The sequence below is a fragment of the Mus caroli genome, chromosome 12, assembly GCF_900094665.2.
Source record: "Mus caroli chromosome 12, CAROLI_EIJ_v1.1, whole genome shotgun sequence".
Taxonomy (NCBI): domain Eukaryota; kingdom Metazoa; phylum Chordata; class Mammalia; order Rodentia; family Muridae; genus Mus; species Mus caroli.
In genome coordinates, this window is record NC_034581.1 from 41,028,325 (window position 1) to 41,048,052 (window position 19,728).

Consider the following 19,728-nt stretch of genomic DNA (forward strand, 5'->3'; position numbering starts at 1 on the left):
ACTCTTCACGGCAAGTTCATCTCTCCTGCTATGAGGCATTGTTTCCCCGGCATTGGAAACTACCTTTCTGGGACTTCAACATAGACTAAAGACTAGCAGCTCTCTAGGAATCCTCTGGGACTCCAGCACCAGAATGAGACTACTGAGACATCCAGGCTTGTACACTAAACAACTACCTGCATCTTGGCCTTTCCACTGAGGGAAAGCCAAGTCAGACCACCTCCTGTAAACCACTCTAATAAATTCCCTTTTAATAGGCCACAAATAATCACACACACACAGGTACAAAATATACATATATTAATTCTATCAGTTTTATTCATTTATAAGAGAACCCTAATACACATACCAAATCCTGCACTAAAGCAATCTGACTCAACCTCATGTCTCTAGATACCACTCTGGTACAAAGGCCATTTGAAAAGTAAGTGTGTAATCTAAGTTAGCCCAAATAGAGAGAATGTTGAAGCTGTGGACGCTCTATAGAGAGACTTATATTTTGCCTGACTCTGGCAGATCACAGATCAGCAAGTAAATACTTTGATACTATCGGGTAGACAGAGCTTACTTAAGCAAGGAGACAACAAAGAAGTGGACTCCAGATAGGAAGCTAGGGCTGATTACTCCGAATAAACGCAATGATGTGCCGAAGTGCTCAGCCTTTTAGTTAAACAAGCCAGTAAATTCTCCTTTGGGTGTAACCCAGTTTGAACCAAATTTGAGTTTGTTTACTTGCATTAGACAGAATTTTAATTAATGCAATTGCCAGCATTTCAAGCTTGTGATTTTTCACATATTAACAGGAGCTGGAAATTTGGACTTATCTCAAGTAACACTAAACAGGAGCGCTGGCTCCATTTTATTACAGATCCTATCACTGTCCCTGTCATCCACCCTGGGTCACCTACTTTATTTAGAACCAAAGCCAGAACTTTGTCTAAAGCCCAAATCCTGAAACCAAATGACAAAGACTGTCTCAAAAGAGCATTTGCTGCAAACAACAGAGAAAATATATTCTGGGCAGCCAAAAAAACTATAAACATTCACTGCAGAAACTCATTCAAATATTTTTAAAACATTCCATGCTCAAAATTAAACAGGTTTGCTGGATGAAGGAGGCTTGTCAACCTCCTCTATAATGTTCCCTGTTTCCTAGGTGATCTCACCCAACACTGAGCCTTCATCTACCATCTCTGCACCAAAATGCCACATTTTTATTTTATATCTGACTCACAAACTCAACGCCTACTCAACATCTTTACTTGGATGCCTCAAACTCCTCTCAACATTATCCAAAATAAAATTCATGACCTTCTGACCATCCCACCTCATCACCTACCTAAAAGTGGCCTTCCTTCCAGCTCTTCCTACGAGATGAAAAAGAAATACAAAGAGACAACTTGTTACTGGAGCATTGAATTACCTCTGGAAAAAGTGGTTTTACATAGGAAGTCATCATTCGGTGCTAAACCGAATACTGGTACCACAAGTCTCCCCAAAGCACCTCAATAAGACCATGTAAATTATAAGTCAGGACCATGGAAAGATCCTTTTATAATTAATAACTAATGTTTCAACTTGGAAAGATTGTACCTTACTAAGTATAATATCAAGTGGAAATTATGTCTACTATAAATATATCACTATTTCACAGATTTCTGTACCCCTTGGGTTAGGACCATTATGACTCAAGTACGGGTTCAATTTTCAGCACCCACATGGCAGCTCAGAACTGTCTGTAACTCCAGTTCCAGGGGACCCGAAACCCTCAGATGTACCTGCAGGCAAAATATCAGTGTACATAAAATAAAAAGATATAAATCAAGTTTTTAAAAAGTAAAAGAAATGAAAATGAAAACTTTTACCTTTTTCTCCTAGGCAGACTAGGAATACTGCCGCCATAAGTGTTTAGCCATGAGCGTTCTGGCAGGTGTGTCAGACAGCCACTACATTACTATCCTCACTGCTAACTCAGTAGGGACAGGTTAACACAAAAACTCACATCTGATTATTTTTAATGCAATCCCCAGAGCAATTGTTACTTATAAAGAGTCACTGTTGGGCCTCTAATCAAACTAAAGTTTCTTCTGTAATAAATACACAGGATCCTTTAATGCGTTTTTGTTTTGTTATGTTTTGTTTTGTTTTGTTTAAAAATACCCATTTGGAAAGGGATCAATTTACACCTAGTTACTGCACAAAATAATGCAAGGCAAATGTGTAGGCTCAATCCACCTCATCACCCTAAGCAAGGGGCCTTTGATTTTATCACCCAACACTCATTAATTGGGGGGGGATAACTCTTGCAAAAGCCATGAAACATATTGCATCAGAGCTGAATAAGACAGCCTTGATTCATGACAAAATTTCTTTTAAATAAATGTGTTTCCATTTAGACTGTCCACCATTCCTTGAGCAGTGTTCTGAACACAGAAGTTGTACAACAGGAATGTGTGAGAAACATACCAATGATGATAAGAGAACTTTTGGGGGGGAAATTTCCCCTTTTCCTAGGCCTGCGATGATGCTGAATAAGAAACGGGCTAGCAAGGTTCTGGTGATGCCTCCTGTACATCTGGCATTTATCAAAGGTCTGTGAAAGTTAAGTGGGGTTGGGCGTGTTAGTATCTCATCAAAGGTAAGAGCATAAAAGACAGACAGGTGGTCGAATGCCTTCAAGCATTCTTAGCATCTTAATTAAATGTTTTGACATCAACCAAAGATTGTTCAATATAAGACCCATTACACTGAGTTTGCCGATGTGACCTAAGGCAAGTGAGGTCTCAGAAGCTCCATCCTCATTTATTGCCTACCCACCCCTCGTGGCTACTACAAAGGAAATTACAGGGAGAAAGATTATTTTAAAATCCCAAAGCTGAACACAATTTAAGGTGTCTCTAGAGATACTTCCCTGAATGCTGCAATGGCTTCCTCTGACAGTCTCTTTTGGTGAAGTCAGAGAACTCTCTTAAAATGTGAATCTAACCATTCCATTCACAGGCTTAAAGACACCTTATTGCTAGAGGGTGAGCCTGCAGAATCTGGCTCCTCTGTATCCTATCTCCAGGTTTGCTTTTCAACCACAACAAATATACAGTTGCTCCCCAATCATACTCTCTTCCTCAATTAGCTTCTGAATTCTTGATAGGGTTTCAGGCTGTGATTGCCCTTTCAAACTCAGGACTCCACAGGCTGCTTTTAAAGCATCTTCCACATTATCCTCTGACTCTGAACTTCTGCAATCAATGAAAAACAAAGGCTTAGTCTTAGTCATTGCCATATTTAGTTCAGGGTCCAAAGTATGGCAGTTCAATATATATTCCCTGAATGACAATATACGGTGATCTATATTTGCATAGTACCAAGTAATGGGAGGAAGACTGTCAAATAAAGAAAAGACTTAATGGTTCTAGTTAAAATATGGTTGGTAAACATCCCTTCTCCAATCCCACAAGTCTAGTTGTGCTTTGGAATTCATAACTTTTGGCATTTTAGAAAAGTAATGTTGTCTGCAACCCTTATGTTCTCAGAAGGGTCATGGTCAGCACCGTAGAATCACACACTATAGCTTGCACATGATCCCACTAAATGAGATAAATGCAGAGCTCTCTGTCAGTCAATCAGACTTGACCAGGCCGTGGGTTATAAAAACCTTTAGCAACTTTTGGATTTGGAAATCAGGAACAGAATGGTGAGTCTCTATTATTTTTTCATGTACATAGTTTTTCACATCCCTTCTCCCCTTTGCTCAAATTTGTTGTGACAGAATAGGCCTGTATTTAGATACAAATAAAAACAGCATACACTCAAATAGCAATAGACAGGTTATAAGTCTTAGTTAAAAGATGAGTCAAAAGTACTCTGTAAAGACAAGATTCAGAGCTACATACAGACTCTCATTACCACTGGCAATTTCATTAACTTCATAGAACATTAGATAAATTAAGGGAATGCTAGGATTCCTCACTAAAGGACCAGGAGAGGAAAACCATGACACACAGCCCAGAAATGAACGAGTGACTGGCTGAATACACACGCACATGCATATATGCAAATACTGTTAGGAACTGACTCCTATCACTGCTTCTCCAATTAAATATATCTCCAATTAAATGAGCAAAGAAATATATGCATACAAACAAGAGCATCCTTAAGCCAAAAAGTAAAATGTCCCAGACCAACTAGACTTGCCTCCATATCAAAACAAGACCAGAAACATACAAGTAGAGCTTATGTCAGCCAATGTTCTCTGGAACTACCAGAAGGACTCCTGTGTAATAGCGCATGTGACAAATTTCTTGTAGAGCCAGGTGCTGGCAAGAGTGGAGCTTGCCCAGAAAAGCAGCAGGTACTTTCCTTCCCAGTAACCACACTGCTGTATTAAGAAGAAGGGGGAAGAGGATGCATGACTTTGGGATAAATCCTTACACCTGGGCACCCACTCTGTGGTTACCAGAGAACGTAAGGATTTTTATTTCTGAGATGAGGAAAACATTGTCTTGGGTCTTTATAGCAGGAGTCATCTGATTCTATCACCCACTAGAGGCCAATAGCATTAATAGCTATCTATGATTTACTCCAGAGAGACATCATCGAATGCAAGGCGGGAAGCTTATTACCTTGGAAAGCTCAGTTAATCCTCACATTAATCATAACCTGTCTCATAAGGCTATCGTCCTATTTTACATGTAAGAAACTTGCCGCTTCAGAAAAGATCCCAAGTAACTATGATGTCACCGCTGGTCAACCATTTAGTTTCCTCTCTGAAAAAGAATGCCATGTCTCATGCTCATTCCCCAAAACACACAATTCTATACTTCGCTGTACATCTTTTTCAGGAAGCATGAGGCAAAAACAACTCCCTTGTCTACGCTAAAAAGCTAAAAATGTATTCTCTTTGTCCCTTCCATATACTATACCCACCCAACCCCCTGTACATACCGAAGGTATGACAGGAGTGCTGAAGGCCGAAATGTACAGGTTACTGTCTCATTCCCAAGCTTTCGGTCTGGACATGTAAACATATAACCATGCCTGAGGACGAGCTGCGTGGGGCAGGAGTAACACAGGTCACTCTGCGGTTGCTCACTACGACTGCTCATTACAGACGTCACGCGATTCAGCAGTCACCCTCATAGCTTCGAGAACCAAGAACCAAAGGACAAACGCTTTTGTCTTGTCTTCCAATTTTGTAAAGTATATAAATAAGAGAATTCAAGGAATTCATAAAATGTCCTTAGCACTTATCTGCAATATTGGACTGACTGAAGTGAGGTTCTCATTCTTAAACCACGGGCTTCAACCATTGTCAGAGAACTGCATGGTGAGGTTAACACAGTCAATCTATAGAGAAACAGAGTGTACTGTACTCATCCAAGACCATCAGTAGGACCGGATCTACATCCCTCTCTCAGAGAATAAGGATGTAGGAGAGCCTTACTATACCTACCACAATATATATGCTGTGTTTCCTTGGTGCACTGCAACATTCAAAATACAAAATGCTACTTGCGCATTTTTCTTTTGGCAGGAGGTAAGTAAGCATTTAAGCCATCTGCCAGCCATTCCAGTTCTGCTGTGTACATATCTACACACGTATAAGATAATGTAATCGTGAAGGAAGTGCTTAAGATGCCAATGCCAGGTGTTCACAGCCACAGGGAACAAGACAGCTATGTGTTAGTCACACCTACCCCGCTGCACCTCCAGAATCCGCCATGGGATTTGTGATGAAAACAAATCTCTTAGCCAGGTGATAGTGGAAGATCCTTTAACCCATCACTTGTGCGACAGGAGAACCTCTGAATTTGAGGGTAGCCTGGTCTGCAGAGGCAGTTCCAGGACAGCCAGAGTCCTTCTGGGTGGTGGCGCACGCCTTTAATCCCAGCACTCGGGAGGCAGAGGCAGGTGGATTTCTGAGTTCGAGGCCAGCCTGGTCTACAAAGTGAGTTCCAGNGAGGCCAGCCTGGTCTACAAAGTGAGTTCCAGGACAGCCAGGGCTACACAGAGAAACCCTGTCTCGAAAAACCAAAAAAAAAAAAAAAAAAGTTTTCATGAAAACGTCTTCACCTTTTGTTTTTCATGTCCCTTGCTCTATTCACGGGAAATGAATGCAATAAAGTCGTAATCGTTACAGAAAGTGTGAGTACCTGGTAATCCACAAGTCACCTCTGAGAAACAAGGGCTACTGAGATTAAAGCTGTGGCAAGGAAAAGAACATCCAGGCTTCTGCCTTGCTGCTGAGGAGCCTCCAAAGAACTCTGCAGGTTCCTGAGCTCCCACGAAGCAGCTGGAAGCAGGACACTTCCCTCACTACCTGCAGTGTTCCAGCTAGACCTTGCTCTCTGGAGCACAGGAATGGTGAAAGCCACCCTCTGCAATAGTCACATGCCTTCTCTAAAGGCAGCTGACTGTCAATAAGAACGCAAGTGACCCAAAGCATTCTTTACAGTCCTAATTTCTGCACGTCTTTACTCCACAGCAAAAACATTAACCCACCCTGTCCTGGGGATAGAGAAATGGGTGATTTGCTTCCAAGATCAGTATTGAATAAACATCAAAGAATTAAAACCTGACTCTGTGGTTAGCTTTTATATAAATATCCATGTAGAAAAATACTATTTTCTACAAGGAGCTTAGTTTTCAACAGTGACATTGTTCACCAACATGATCGAAGTATTTTCTGAGTATCATTTGCCAATTTTGAACAGATATAGATAAGACGCTTCCAGACCAGCCAATCAGGTCTGACAGTACATGGAAAGGCCTTGAAGGATGTATACAAACAACGGAGCCTGAGGAATCCTGTCTGGCAACAATCAGTTTGTCCTGAAGCCAGAGTGCTAGAAGGATGCTTCTCACCACACAGCCCCACCTTAATCCTGTAGCCCTATAGGACGGGGCAAGGACAGATTTCACCATTGCTATAGAAGGTTTTGGTAATTTCATTATCATTTGTCATAGGAGGACCAGTATTATTCCCTGGATTTTAAGTGTTCCTCAATGGGCCAAGCATGGTGGAAGACATCAGTAATCCCCAGACTTGGGAAGCTGAAGCAGAAGGGTTGGTAGTTAATACATGTCTTGAAATACACAGCTAAACTCTATCTCCCAAACAAAAGAACAGTAACAATAACAAAGGAAAAAAACCTTTTAAGTGTTCCAAAAAAGTTCATGCATTAAAAACTCTGTGTTACTCTCCTGGGGTATAGACAATTGAATTCTCATGTTGAGGTTGTTCTCATTAATTTGTTGGGGACTTGAGGAGTCCAGACTGAAAAGTAAGCTCAGAGCTTCAAGAAGCTCCATCAGGTATTCCACGGGAGATATTCAATTGCTAATACACACGTATAAATTTATTAAGGATCAAAGAGTAACATGAAAAAATGTAATTTAATACCATAATGATGGGGCTGGAAAGATGACTCAGAGTTAAGAGCACTGACTGCTCTTCTGAAGGTCCTGAGTTCAAATCCCAGCAACCACATGGTGGCTTACAACCATCCGTATTGAAATCTGACTCCCTCTTCTGGAGTGTCTGAAGACAGCTACAGTGTATTTATATATAATAAATAAATAAATCTTTTTTAAAAAATACCATAATGATAAAGCCCTAAACAGACATCAGAATGACTAAGTCAAAATAACTTATCAAACTATATGTTGGTAAGATTATGGAGCTTAAACTCAATAATAAAGTATCATTACAACAGAAAACTCTTCATGTCTTTCTTAGCATTGCTGTGTTCAAATACCACGGCCAAAAGCAAGTGGGAAAGAAAGGGTTTATTGGTCTTCCACTTCCACATTGAAGTCCATCATTGAAGGAGTCAGGATAGAAACTCAATCAGGATAGAAACTCAACCAAAACAAAACTAAACAAAACATGGAGGGATGCTGCCTAGTGGCTTGCTCCTCATGGCTTACTCAGACTGCTTTCCTGTAGCACCCAGGACCACCACCTAGGAATAGCACCATCCACAATAGGCTGGGCTCTCTGCTGCAATCACTAATCAAAAAAATGGCCTACAGCCAGATCTTATCCAGGCATTTTCTCAAATGAAGTTCCTTACTTTTAGATAGCTCCAGTTTGGGTCAAGTTGACATGAAACTAACCATCCCAATTGACCCCTTGTCAACTTGACACACAACCATGGAAAGCTGTAACCTTTTCTTTCTTGTTCTTTCTCAGAATCACATATTAATGTCAACAATAAAAGCATTCCAAGTTTTAAAAGTTCCACAGTCTTAAATTCAAACCCTTAAAAATTCAGTCTTGCCAGACGTGGTGGCACATGCCTTTAATCCCAGCATTCGGGAGGCAGAGGCAGGCAGGCGGATTTCTGAGTTCAAGTCCAGCCTGGTCTACAAAGTGAGTCCCAGGACAGCCAGAGCTATACAGAGAAACCCTGTCTTGAAAAAAAAAAAAAAAATTCAGTCTTTTTAAAATAGTCAGTCTCACTTAAATGTCCAAAGATTTTAAAATCCAAAGTCTCTCAACTCTGGGCTCCTATGAAATTAAAAATAAATTAAATAATGTCTTACTTCAAGAGGGATGAAGCAGGGCCCAATCACAATAGGAACAAAGTAAAACCAAATGCTGAAAAGTGTAAATAACTCAATTTACAATTATCTGGGATTCACTCAGAATCTCCTGGGCTCCTCCAAATGCCTTGTGTCACTTCTGCGGCTCCACCCTCCACAGAGTACACAGCTTGTCTTCTAGGCTCCAGCTGGCTGCACTCCATCACTGCTGCTGTTCTTGGTGTGCATCCCACAGTCCTGACATCCCCAAACTGCTATCGTCTCTGCCGTAACTGGACTTCACTTTCACCAATAGCTCCTTGGCATTCTTCAGGGACTCCGGCCCTGCCACAGAGCAGGCCTCAGCTGTTTTTCATGACCCCTTCACACCTTCAAAACTAATACCACATGGGTGACACTCTCTACCAAGTTCAGCTGCCAGCACAAGAAACAATGCTGGCCACTTCTGGAACACAACCTATATGTGCTGACTCTGAGAAAACACTCCCCAGAAAATTTCATCTTAATGATGCTAGACTCCTCTTAATCACAGCCTATCTTTCAGCCCCAGCTGACCAGCATCTACTGTCCCAGCAAAGCAAAGGTTTTACGTTAGTGGTTCTGGTCTCTTGTTAGTCACAGCCAATTGTTCAGTTCCAGCTGAACAGACACCACAAAAAGCCAAGTAGAGCCTTTGCTTCTTTCCCCCTGAAACTTTACAAGCTTGGCCTTCATTATCTGAACTACTCAACATTATCTTCCAAGTTCTCCAGAACAGCTCACTGAACTCTCAACACTCAATGGTTTTTATAGCTCAAAATGCCATAGTCCTTCCATAATCTTCCCCCAAGCAGTCAGTCTGTCACAAAAATACCCAACTCTCCTGGTCCCAACCTGGCTTGGTTAGTGTTTCTATCGCTGTGATCAAACCCCATGACCAAAAGCAAGTTGGGGAGGGGTGACTTATGCTTCTACACCATCACTGAAGGAAGTCAGAGTAGGAACTCAAAATAGGGCAGGAATCTGGAGGCAGAGGCTGATGCAGAGGCCATAAAGGATTACTGTCTTACTGTCTTGTTCCCCATGGCTTGCTCAGCCTGCTTTCGTATAGAACCCAGGACCACCTGCCCAGGAATGGCACCACCCACAGTGGGCTAGGCCCACCCCCATCAATCACTAATTAAGAAAATGCCCTACATCTAGAGCATATGAAGGCATTTTCTCAATTGAGGTTCCCTCTCTTCAGATAACTCCAGTTTATATCAAATTAGCAGAAAACTAGCTCGCACAATGTCTTAGGACTCAGCAGTGTGCATGTGCACAATCAGAAATGCAAACCATGATCACCAAGATGGATATCATAGCAGCATTGTTCTTACCAGTGCTGAAAACCCTTCAAATGTGTATCATACACAGTTACTGTATAGTTATGCAAAGGAATATACCTACCAATGAAAAGGAGTAAAGTACTGTAACACATACAGCATAGATAAATCCCACAAACAAACCCAAGAGTTAAGTCAGAGTTTTCAAACTCCTAGAAGTGCAGGCATAATCATGGTCAAAAGGGATAGGGTGAAGAGATATGGAAAATGTTGGGCAAAGGATACCAATTTTCAGCTAGGAGACAAAAATGGAAGAGATTCACTGCACAACAAGATGACAGCCATCCATACTAGTGTGTTGTATACTTAAAAACTGCTTGAGAGTTTTCGGTTGTTCTCACACAAGTAAATGTGAAGCAATGAATGCATCATGAGCTAGACTCAGTCATTCCACACAGCACACTCATATCAAAACACGGTATATACAGTAGATACCTATGATTTTACTTGTTTATGAAAATAAATACAAGACAAAAGGCATAGGATATTCAAGTACGATGTGTTTCTACAAACTTCTAGTTGCTTGCTGTGTATTATAAGGGGAATCAATTGTAAAGTACTCAAAACCATGTAGTATATAATCTGTAGGCAAGTGTTACATAATAAAAGCAACACTGACAGAAACATTAATAGACTAGACAGTGAATAGGAATCCCAGAGGAAGAAGCTGTCTGGCTCAACACAACTATTGATTCTTTTCTATCTAGCAGGTGTGCACAAAATCTACAGGGATACAAAGTACACATGAAGATTCATGGTCCGGCTTCTGAAGGAGTTCAGCTCAGTAGAGTGTGAGAGCAAGGACTGTTCCTGAAAAGGGATCAGAATTCTTGGTTCTTTCTTTAAAAAAAAAAAAAAAAGTACAAGATAGACCATTGTGTGACTGGCAATATCAGAAATCGATATTGTCACTTCCCAGAAAAAAAAAATGGGAGGAAATAGCCTCATTATTAGCACTGAGCTCCTTATGTAAGCACAACATCCTAGCATCAAAGTAGAGGTTGTTTTTTTTTTTTTTAATTACTGTTATAGATGTCTACAGATTTAATTTTAAAGGGACTGACTTCAGAAACACCCCTCAGCAGCAGGACAGCTTCCTCACTGCTATTTAATGATAGGGTAGACTAAATTCTTCAAGAATAATATTGACTTCACAATCACTAGGTACTGTGAGCATTCACCTTAGATTATGTGAGGCACCTCTCCTAAGCAGTCTAAAAATAAAGCCTCGAAGAGTTGTACCCTGCCAGACCAGCCACAGATATCAATAGTTATGGGAGGGGACTTGAGCACACACATCACCTGACCCAGAAATCAGACACTTCCCACTTTCAAGAGTCAAGCGAGAGTGTGTGAGAGTGTGCCATGAGATCCATTTATCACCCTCACTAAAGCAGTGACTCTCAGGATGTGACAACTGGAAACTGGTTAGAATTATCGATGAGTGACTAGATTTCTTTGTCTTATATGTCTTATATTTATGTAAGCATATAATATATATATGTATATATATATTATATGTCTTATTTCCCAAAAGAAAACAAGAAGGCTCTGTGAATCCAACCATAAACATAATTTCCTATTCTCTTCTGTTGCCCATAATAAAGGTGACAGAAACAGAACAAAAATCAACAGTCATCAGCTCACCTGGTAATTGTTGGGTTACCCCATGTGAGCAGCCAGGAGGGATTACTTCTGGTCAATTAACCATACAGGAAGCGGGGACAGCACCCAGCACAGACTCCTGGTAGGACAACCATGGTCACTGCTGGGCTTTAGTTCCCGCTTCCTCTTCAGTTGCTCCCTATTAGCCTAATCCATCCCTATTAGCCTACCCACCGCTGACAGACTCAGAGAAGGCAGCAAAATGGCCAGATTTTTCTCAAGGCCACCAGGAAGCAAATATTTGCACTCTTAACCCCCAGAGATTGCTCCCAGGTTTGCACAGCTCTGTGCATTTTCTTCCCTTTAGTTTGTCTTACTTGCATCAGAGATGAATGTCAGTAAGAAACGCAGTAAGAAGCTAGACAAGGATGGGAAGACTCTAGCTTTCCAAGGAACTGTGGCACCAACTGACAGCTCTGGGATGAAGGTCTTCTGGTCAGCAAAAGACTACACACAAAAAGTAGAGGAGACTCATCCCTGTGACTTAAAGTGACCCAGACTCACTTGAGTGTAACATAGAAACCTCACCAAAACAATGGTAATATTAACAGAAAATTCTTCCCAGAGGACTCTGATTTGATCTCATATATCATTCTCTCCATAGCAACCCGCGCACACAAGTTAGAACCCTTGCTCTTTCGTATACATAGTTTGTTTTGTTTGGACTTTGCTTTCACCATGGAATTCTGGGCGCTTGGGGAGAGGGAAAGGCAAACAGCATTGCTATTCTGAGACATTATGCTAAGCAGGGTTTTGTGAGCTCAGTCTTAACCTGATGTGGAAAGAAAACTGGCCCATGTGGTAATTAACTTGCCAAGGTCCCACAGCAAACACGTGGTGGAGCCACATTTCGCATCCAGCTCCGCCCCATCCCGATGCTGCCTTCTCTGAAGTGAGTGTATCAGCTTCACTTTAAGTGTGACACGTGGGATAACAGCATCTGCATCAAGCCCAGGTTAGTGAGAACTGCAGAATCTCAAGTGCCATAGCAGCTGGCTGAGAGGGAGACAGCATTCAAGCAAGATCCCCTGGCACATCCAGTATGTGGCTGAGCACTGCTATGACACACCAGGAAAGGGAGAAAAATGTTCCTTCTACCCACAGGGCAACTGCCTCAGCCCCAGTAGGGTTATACATATTTAAAGTCAGGACTCGGCCCAGACACACTGATGCTCACACAGTAACAATCAGCACATGGAGGTCTGAATACAGTTAGGTTTAGCACAAAGAGGGCAATTTTGAGAGAATTCCAGGAAGCAGTAAATGACACTAAATGTCTACCACAGTCAAATCCAATGGGAGAAGCTCAGCACAAGCTGCCAGGTCATCAGACCTTCTGCTGGCTCGGGATCAGGAAGCACAATTACAGAATTTATTTCAGAAAGGGAATCTAATAAAAACATTGGCATCTGAAGACCACAAGGCCCTGACCATCCAGGGGTGAAGGGGCAAAATCCTTTCAATTCGGGAGGGAGTGAAAGGGGGTGTAATAAAAAATGACAGAGAACCTTAGAGACCACAGACAAGGAGAAATGAATAAACCAGATGTGGTTTTAGTAGCAGAAGCTGACCTGAGACTATTAGTGACTGTTTAGGCGACTTTGAAAACTCTCAGCCCACCATACACTTTTAATTTTTATTGCACTGTAGCTCATATACTATTTTTTTTTAAATTACCCATTTAAAGTATGCAATGCAATAGTTTTCAAGAGTTATGTAACCACCATTTAATTCCAAAATATTACATCAACCCCAAAGGAAACCCCAAGTCAGTTGCTGGCTCACGGTCTCATTTCCAACAGCCTGGCTTTTCTGGGTGTTTCATAAAGGAATCATGCAACATGTGACTTTTGTGCCCTGCTTTTCTTCACACAGGAGGCTCAAGGCTCATCCATACTGTAGCATGCAACGCCCCTTTCTGGCTAAAACTGTTTGGCATCATGTGGACCCACTATGTTTCATATATCCATGAGTTGATGGAGGAGGGTTCCTTTCCATCTTTCAGCTCTATGACTAACGCTGCTATGAATATTCACTCTCAAGTGTTTATTCCAACATGCTTGCACTTCCTCTGGGAATCCCTTGGGAGAGGGACTCTTCTCTATGCGGCCAGTATTTAATATGTGAGGGACCATCTAGCTGTTTTCCAGACTGCCTGCTATTAAACTTCTACCAATACTCCATAAACAGGACCAATTTCTCCACACATGTCTCTTCCATCACAGCCCCCCTGATGAATGGGAAACATCTCCGTATGGTTTGAATTTACATTTCCTTGCTGACTAATGGCACTGAGCAAATTTTCACATTCTTTTTCAAAGAAATAACTATGCAAATCCTCTTTCCACTTTTAAATTGGGTTATTAGCCTCTTTATTGTCATCTTATTGCAAGAGTTCTTCTTCCTTGCTATTTTTGAAACTCTAGTGAGGAACCCTCTTCCTGGAAAGTCCTTCTCATTATCCAGCATTCTTCGATGGAGCTCTTACGGGCGCTTCCCTGTGCAAGGATGACTTTGGTCTATGCTCAGCTATCCCTCACTGAAACAGTCCTCCTCTTGGAAGTCCCTCTGAGTTCTGTACCTCCTCCTACCCACAAATATCTTTCCTGCCATTGTCAGAACCTACTTGTAATCTTAAGACTTGAGAAAGCGTGCCACTCGTTTTTGAACCACCACCATAGAATCTCTTTGGCTTCCTCTGTTCAAGGCACCCCTTTTGTCTTGTGAGCCTTGAAAATCATCTACGAAGAAACAACTGCTAGTGCCCACAGTCCTTCAGTATCATACCATCGACATGAAATGTTCTGCGTCTGCAGGAGAGTAGGGCTCCACTATTCACAGGAACGAATCTCAGTCCCTCCAGGGAGACTTTTCTAGCCACAGCTTAAAATTCTTCCTCTGCAAACCAACCAATCATCCCTTACAGAGTTCATTATTCAATCAATACCCAGAAGATGCCCCTAATAAACCATTTCATCCAAAATAGTATTAGAATGGTTGGCATATCCTAATTTAGTAATTCATCCCCAAAGATACACAAACAACCTCAACAATGTTGTGTTCTGAGAAATTCTGACTTGGATAATTATGAATGAGTATTTGTCGACAGTATTCAGTGGAGTACATCTCGATTCCTTTGATATGGTGGTGCACATGTTTAGAGTCTCTGTGTGAGAGGAAAGTAATGGGTGCTGCTCCCCAAATTGATTTGTCCTTTAGAAGAGCATACCTATTAGCATCCACCCCAACAGCATTTTCCCAACACATTCAGAAATTCTGAGCCAATCCAACTGCTACTCAATTCTATCAGCTAGAGAGCAATGAGAAGAAACCAGTTTGTATGGGGTAACAAGGTACATTTGCTTTGTTTTTTAATGTCATCCACTAGCAGCAGGCAACAATAAATAAATAAATAAATAAATAAATAAATAAATAAATAAATAAATAAATAAATAGGAAAAGAAAAGAAGAAAAGAAAAAAGGAAAGGAAAAAAGTATGCACAGGCTCATAATACTTTTAAGCTGCCTGTTTTTCTCAAACTGGAAAATGTTGAAATGAAAAACAAACAAATGTATTTTTTAAATTGAGCTACTACTGCGGTGTAATCCGGAGTTTTTGTTTAAAGAGCACTCTCAGGAAGGCTGAGAAATGGCACTTCTGGACTTTGACTCTCTGTAACTCAATACCAACAGTGACAACCACAGAGACATGAAATATGATAATGATTGTCTTACAATAGACTCAGTAAAGGAGCAAAGACACCAGGGAGTTGCTGCTGAGAAAAGTCAACAACAGTGACAAGAAAACCTCACACATGAAAGGGGCAGGGGCCACGGCACAGCAGCAGAAAGTAAGGGAAACACCCACAGTGTACACATGAGGTTATGGGGAGGAGTTTTCAGGCAGCCGAGTTCCTGCTTGTACTAAGTGGGAGGAACCATCTAAAGGAGCTACTGAATCTTATGAATGACAACTGTTCCTTCCCCGAGCGTTGATTGCAGTCAGGAAGGCAGGCTTGGGCCTTCAGTTTTATCTACTAAAACATTAAGTGGTATACTTGAGTTTTTGAATAGGCTTCTGATGTACTGATAAGTTTCCCCCACTGTTAATCATTTTAATGCTTAAACAAAGCACAAATGGAAGGCTAAGATAAAGTTCATGGGTGAGCCGGGATGCCATTTGGCATAGCAACATAAGAAGTAGTGAAAGTGCCGACTGACCTCATATATCCAGATTTGGGTGCTCATTATATAAACATTATAAACCCCCATGTCTCAGGCAGACTCCTAGTGCTTCTCTCATGCAAAGTAGTTAAAACGCAAGACCACCATCCAGCTCATAGCAAGTTATAGTAAGATCTCTTTGCACAGGTCCCTCAGTGGTGTGGGCAGCAAGGGAAAGAGTGGTTGAATCTAAACAATGCTAAAAAGCTAATTCATCCTGGCACCCTGCTGATAATGCATATAGCTGCCCCTGGAAGCTATAGGTCACTGTCAAGGCCACCACCTTCCAGAATGCATGGATGGCTTTGGCGAAGTCTCATCACCATGGGTCAACTGGCATGGGATGCACTTCATACTTCCAAAAGGCCAGAGCAACCTGTTTATTCAAAGAAAACATTTCTTTAAAAATCCTTCTTAAATGTGCTTTCAAGATGTGCCGTCCCATAACCACACATTTCAGTCGTCAAGTCTGGGAGCAAACTTGCCACGAATATCCAAGAGCCTCAAAAAAGGAGCTAGAATACTTGCTGAACTTTGTATGGTTTCTTTTAGTTGTGTTGGTAATGTGTTGTGTTGCTGCGATAAACATCATGACCAAAAGCAACTTAGAAAAGAAAGGATTTCTTTGGTTTACATGTTCCAATCGCAATGCATCACTGAGAGAAATCTAGGCAGGAACTCAAGCAGGATACATGGAGGGACACTGCGTACTGGCTTGCTCACCATGGCTTGCTTAACTTGCTTAAAGAAGCCAGGACCACCTACTCAGGGTGCCACCACCCACAGTGGGCTGAGCCCTCCCACATCAATCATAAGCAAGAATGTCCCACAGACTTGCCTATAGGACAATAGAAGTAACTCCTTAGTTAAGGGTCCTTCTTCTCAGGTTGGCATCTAGCACACACGTCTAAGGATCACCAAGTCTCTACAGACTGGAGACGAAGTACTACACAGTAAGAAAGAACAATCTTATCTGTTTGTAAAATTACTCATTAGAAAAGCAACTAGAATCATTAAAACGAGGCAATGGAAGGAAGCTGACACATGTCTTGGAGTTCAAAGTGCTTAAAGCAACTTCCAAATGCTCCTGGAAGAAACCCTGTCTCCAGTACAGAGAACTAATTTGGAGCAGCCCTCTCTCTTTCTCCCCCTATAGAAATTAGTGATTCTATGTAGGCATGGCTGGGGAGCAGCCTTAGAGTCATGGGAAGCTAGTTAGCAATACAAACTGCTCTAAACCTAGAGAATCAAGAGACTGGGAGTGAAAGCCAGCAATTCATGAGTTAGCAAGAACTAACACTCATATTTGGGAATCTCTGCTCTAGGCTCAGGGTGTACTTCTGGGGAAGCTCGGGAGCCTCATTAAATCCTTGTTAACTGGGTGGCATGTAATCTCTCCTGTCCTTGCCACTTAAGTTGGTTTTTAATCTCACAGACTGATTTCACCAAGGAGACTTGAGTCCTTAATTCAAGGTCACTATGAAAAGCCAAGTCAGAGCTCCATCCCAGGACTTGCTGATTTCTTCATCATCCTAGGATCACAAAAGAAGCCCTGCTGACACAGACAGTTCTGCAGGCCCAGGACTGTGAATGGTGCTAGGGCAGGTCCCGTGGTCTCCTCCATTATACCACACTGCCTCCCTCAGACAGAAAAGAGGGACTTCCCACCCATAAAATCAAGAGAAGCTGTGCAGGTGTGTGTCAATGGCTTCTTCCACAGACCTCAGCAACTAAACCTTGTAGTGAAGACTGCACAGTCCGGGGAGACTTGATTATTATAATCAAGAATAAGCAGAGTTTTTAAAACTGGGCACAGTGCACAGAAACAAAACCTAAGGCCTACATACCACTTTATGTTTTCTTAGCTCTCTCCATCTCCCGTTAAGTCATTCACTCAGGTCTCACAACAGAAACGGAGATAGGGTCACCATTATCTCCCACTTGTCAGAAACAAAACAAATAACACAAACAAAAGCTGAAGTTCAAAGTGGTAAATAACTTGTCCATCAGGGAAAACTTGCCCTCAGGTCTGTCTGACTCTAGAACCTGTGTTGTATAGCCACACCATGGGATCCCCACATCTGAAAACCTTTCCCAAGATGTACAATCCCCAAGAGAAAAACATACAGCAAAAATGGTGAACTCCCAAAACACTGCCACTTTGTCAGAGTGAGTTCTCCTTTAAAAACTTAACACACATAACCAACAACCAAGGTGTTCAGCTAAGAGATGAAAGAAAAGGAGAAGCGGGAGGTGGGGGGGAGGAATTAAAAAGAGTGAGGTGCCTGCATAATTATTCTGTATTTCTTCCCAATGCAGCCTCCTCGGCAAGGCAAACAGCTACTCACAGCCCGGGCTGAACTCCTCCACACACCTCAACCCTTTTCCTCCACCACCTTCCCCTCCACCGCACCCTGTTAAGACAGCCCTGCTCTGACTGATGTGCAGGCACAATCCTAAAACTCAAAACAACAAGCAGGGGGTGGGGGGGGGGAGGGGGAAGTGGACCCAGAAGGAACGTGGACCATCCTGCACATCCATGCAATATGCATACTGCCGGTTTCAGGGCCTCGGAGTCTCCCAGAAGACCTTAGGAGACTAATGAAATGAAGAAGGCATTCCTAGGTCCCTGCTCCTTCCCACAAAGTCCGGGTTGAAGAATGATAGAAACAGGAGACGGTTGTTACGAAGTCCAAAGCAAACAAGTTCGCATGCACTCCTCCTAAAGAACGGTGTGCCATTCTAAACTCTCTAACTGACCTTGGGGTCCTGGGGTCTGTGATAATGTAAACCTGGGGAAAGTCAGAAAGAAAAAACAAGCCATCCATCTACTCCAGCTTCGCTGACCCGCCATATGGGTGAGCCGGATTCTGGCGCGCTCTGAAAGAGAATTCGGAGCCCCGAGGGAGGCCTTGGCTGAGCCCCTGACCATTTCTTAGGTTGGGGGAAGGGGCAAAAGCTAAGGGGCCCGGAAGCTAACCCCGTAAGAAGTACCAGCCTCAGTTTTGGCAGCAATGATCTTCCTGGAAGATGCCAGCATTCATAGATGGGGTGATTTCGCTAATTTCAGCGGAGAGAGCTCTGGCTAGGGGCGCTGCGACCCACTGAGTTCTCCAGGAGGCAGCCCCGGGGGGTCGTTCTGCCGAGCCGGCAGTGCGGACCTAAGGGCTCCACCACCAACTTTCTCACGGGAATCTGACCTGCTAGGTTCTGGCCAATGTTGCTCCCACTCCTGGTCCGGGGTTGGAGGGAGAATCAGCTACCCAGACCCCTTTTCCGCGCGCACAAAGCAGCTGCGCCCTGTGTCCAGCCCCTTCTCCTGCCGCCCTCCAACTTGCCCGCGCGGCTCTCCGCGCGCCTACCCTCTCCGCCTGCCCCGCGCCGCGCATCCCAGCCGGCAGCCGCGGTAGCTGCAACTGTACGCCGGGTGGCCTGGCCTCCCCACGCCAGGAACCTACCGTGCAGCCTGGCTCGTGCTCGGGCGATGCCTAGTGCGCGGCACGCGTCCCAACCGAAGACAGGGCTCCCCCGCGGCTGCCCCGCGCGGAGATCGGGGCTGCAGACTAGGCTGGGCCGGCTCCGCTGCTGGCTGGTCGCGGCTCGCCGCTCCCGCGCGGGCTCCTGCCGCTGTGCGCGAGGAGGGAGGGGTCGGGGAAACTCCTGGCAACTCCAACTCCGGGCGCCAGAGCTCCAGCTGCAGCCTCGCGCCGGCCCGCTGCCGCCGAGTGCGAGCTAGCAAAACCAACCTGCCCCCGCCGCCGCCTGTGAGCATGCCCAGTGCTGCTGTGGGCGAGCCACAGCGACCTGGCCCGGGGCAAAGATCGGTAGCCCAGGGCTCCGGGCCCCGCCACAGGCCCGGAGTCCGAGGGACAAGTGGGGGCGAGCCCTTGGGGCGCGGGTTAGCAAGTGCAAAGCGGTGAGAGTCCCATGG

At 43.4% G+C, this 19,728-nt stretch overlaps 1 protein-coding gene across 3 annotated transcripts in view; it reads right to left on the reverse strand.

Moving 5' to 3' along the window:
- The window catches only part of Stxbp6 (syntaxin binding protein 6), a 216,722-nt gene extending 197,198 nt beyond the window's left edge, over positions 1 to 19,524 (reverse strand). Inside the window, exon 1 of one of the 3 annotated variants that reach the window (XM_029484359.1) lies at positions 19,256 to 19,524. The gene's annotated coding sequence lies outside the window, so the exon portion shown is untranslated. Of the gene's footprint in view, positions 1 to 18,997; positions 19,159 to 19,255 lie in introns of those variants that run through there. The other 2 variants (XM_029484358.1, XM_029484356.1) reach the window with 2 other exon arrangements.
- Positions 19,525 to 19,728: the final 204 nt, after the last annotated feature.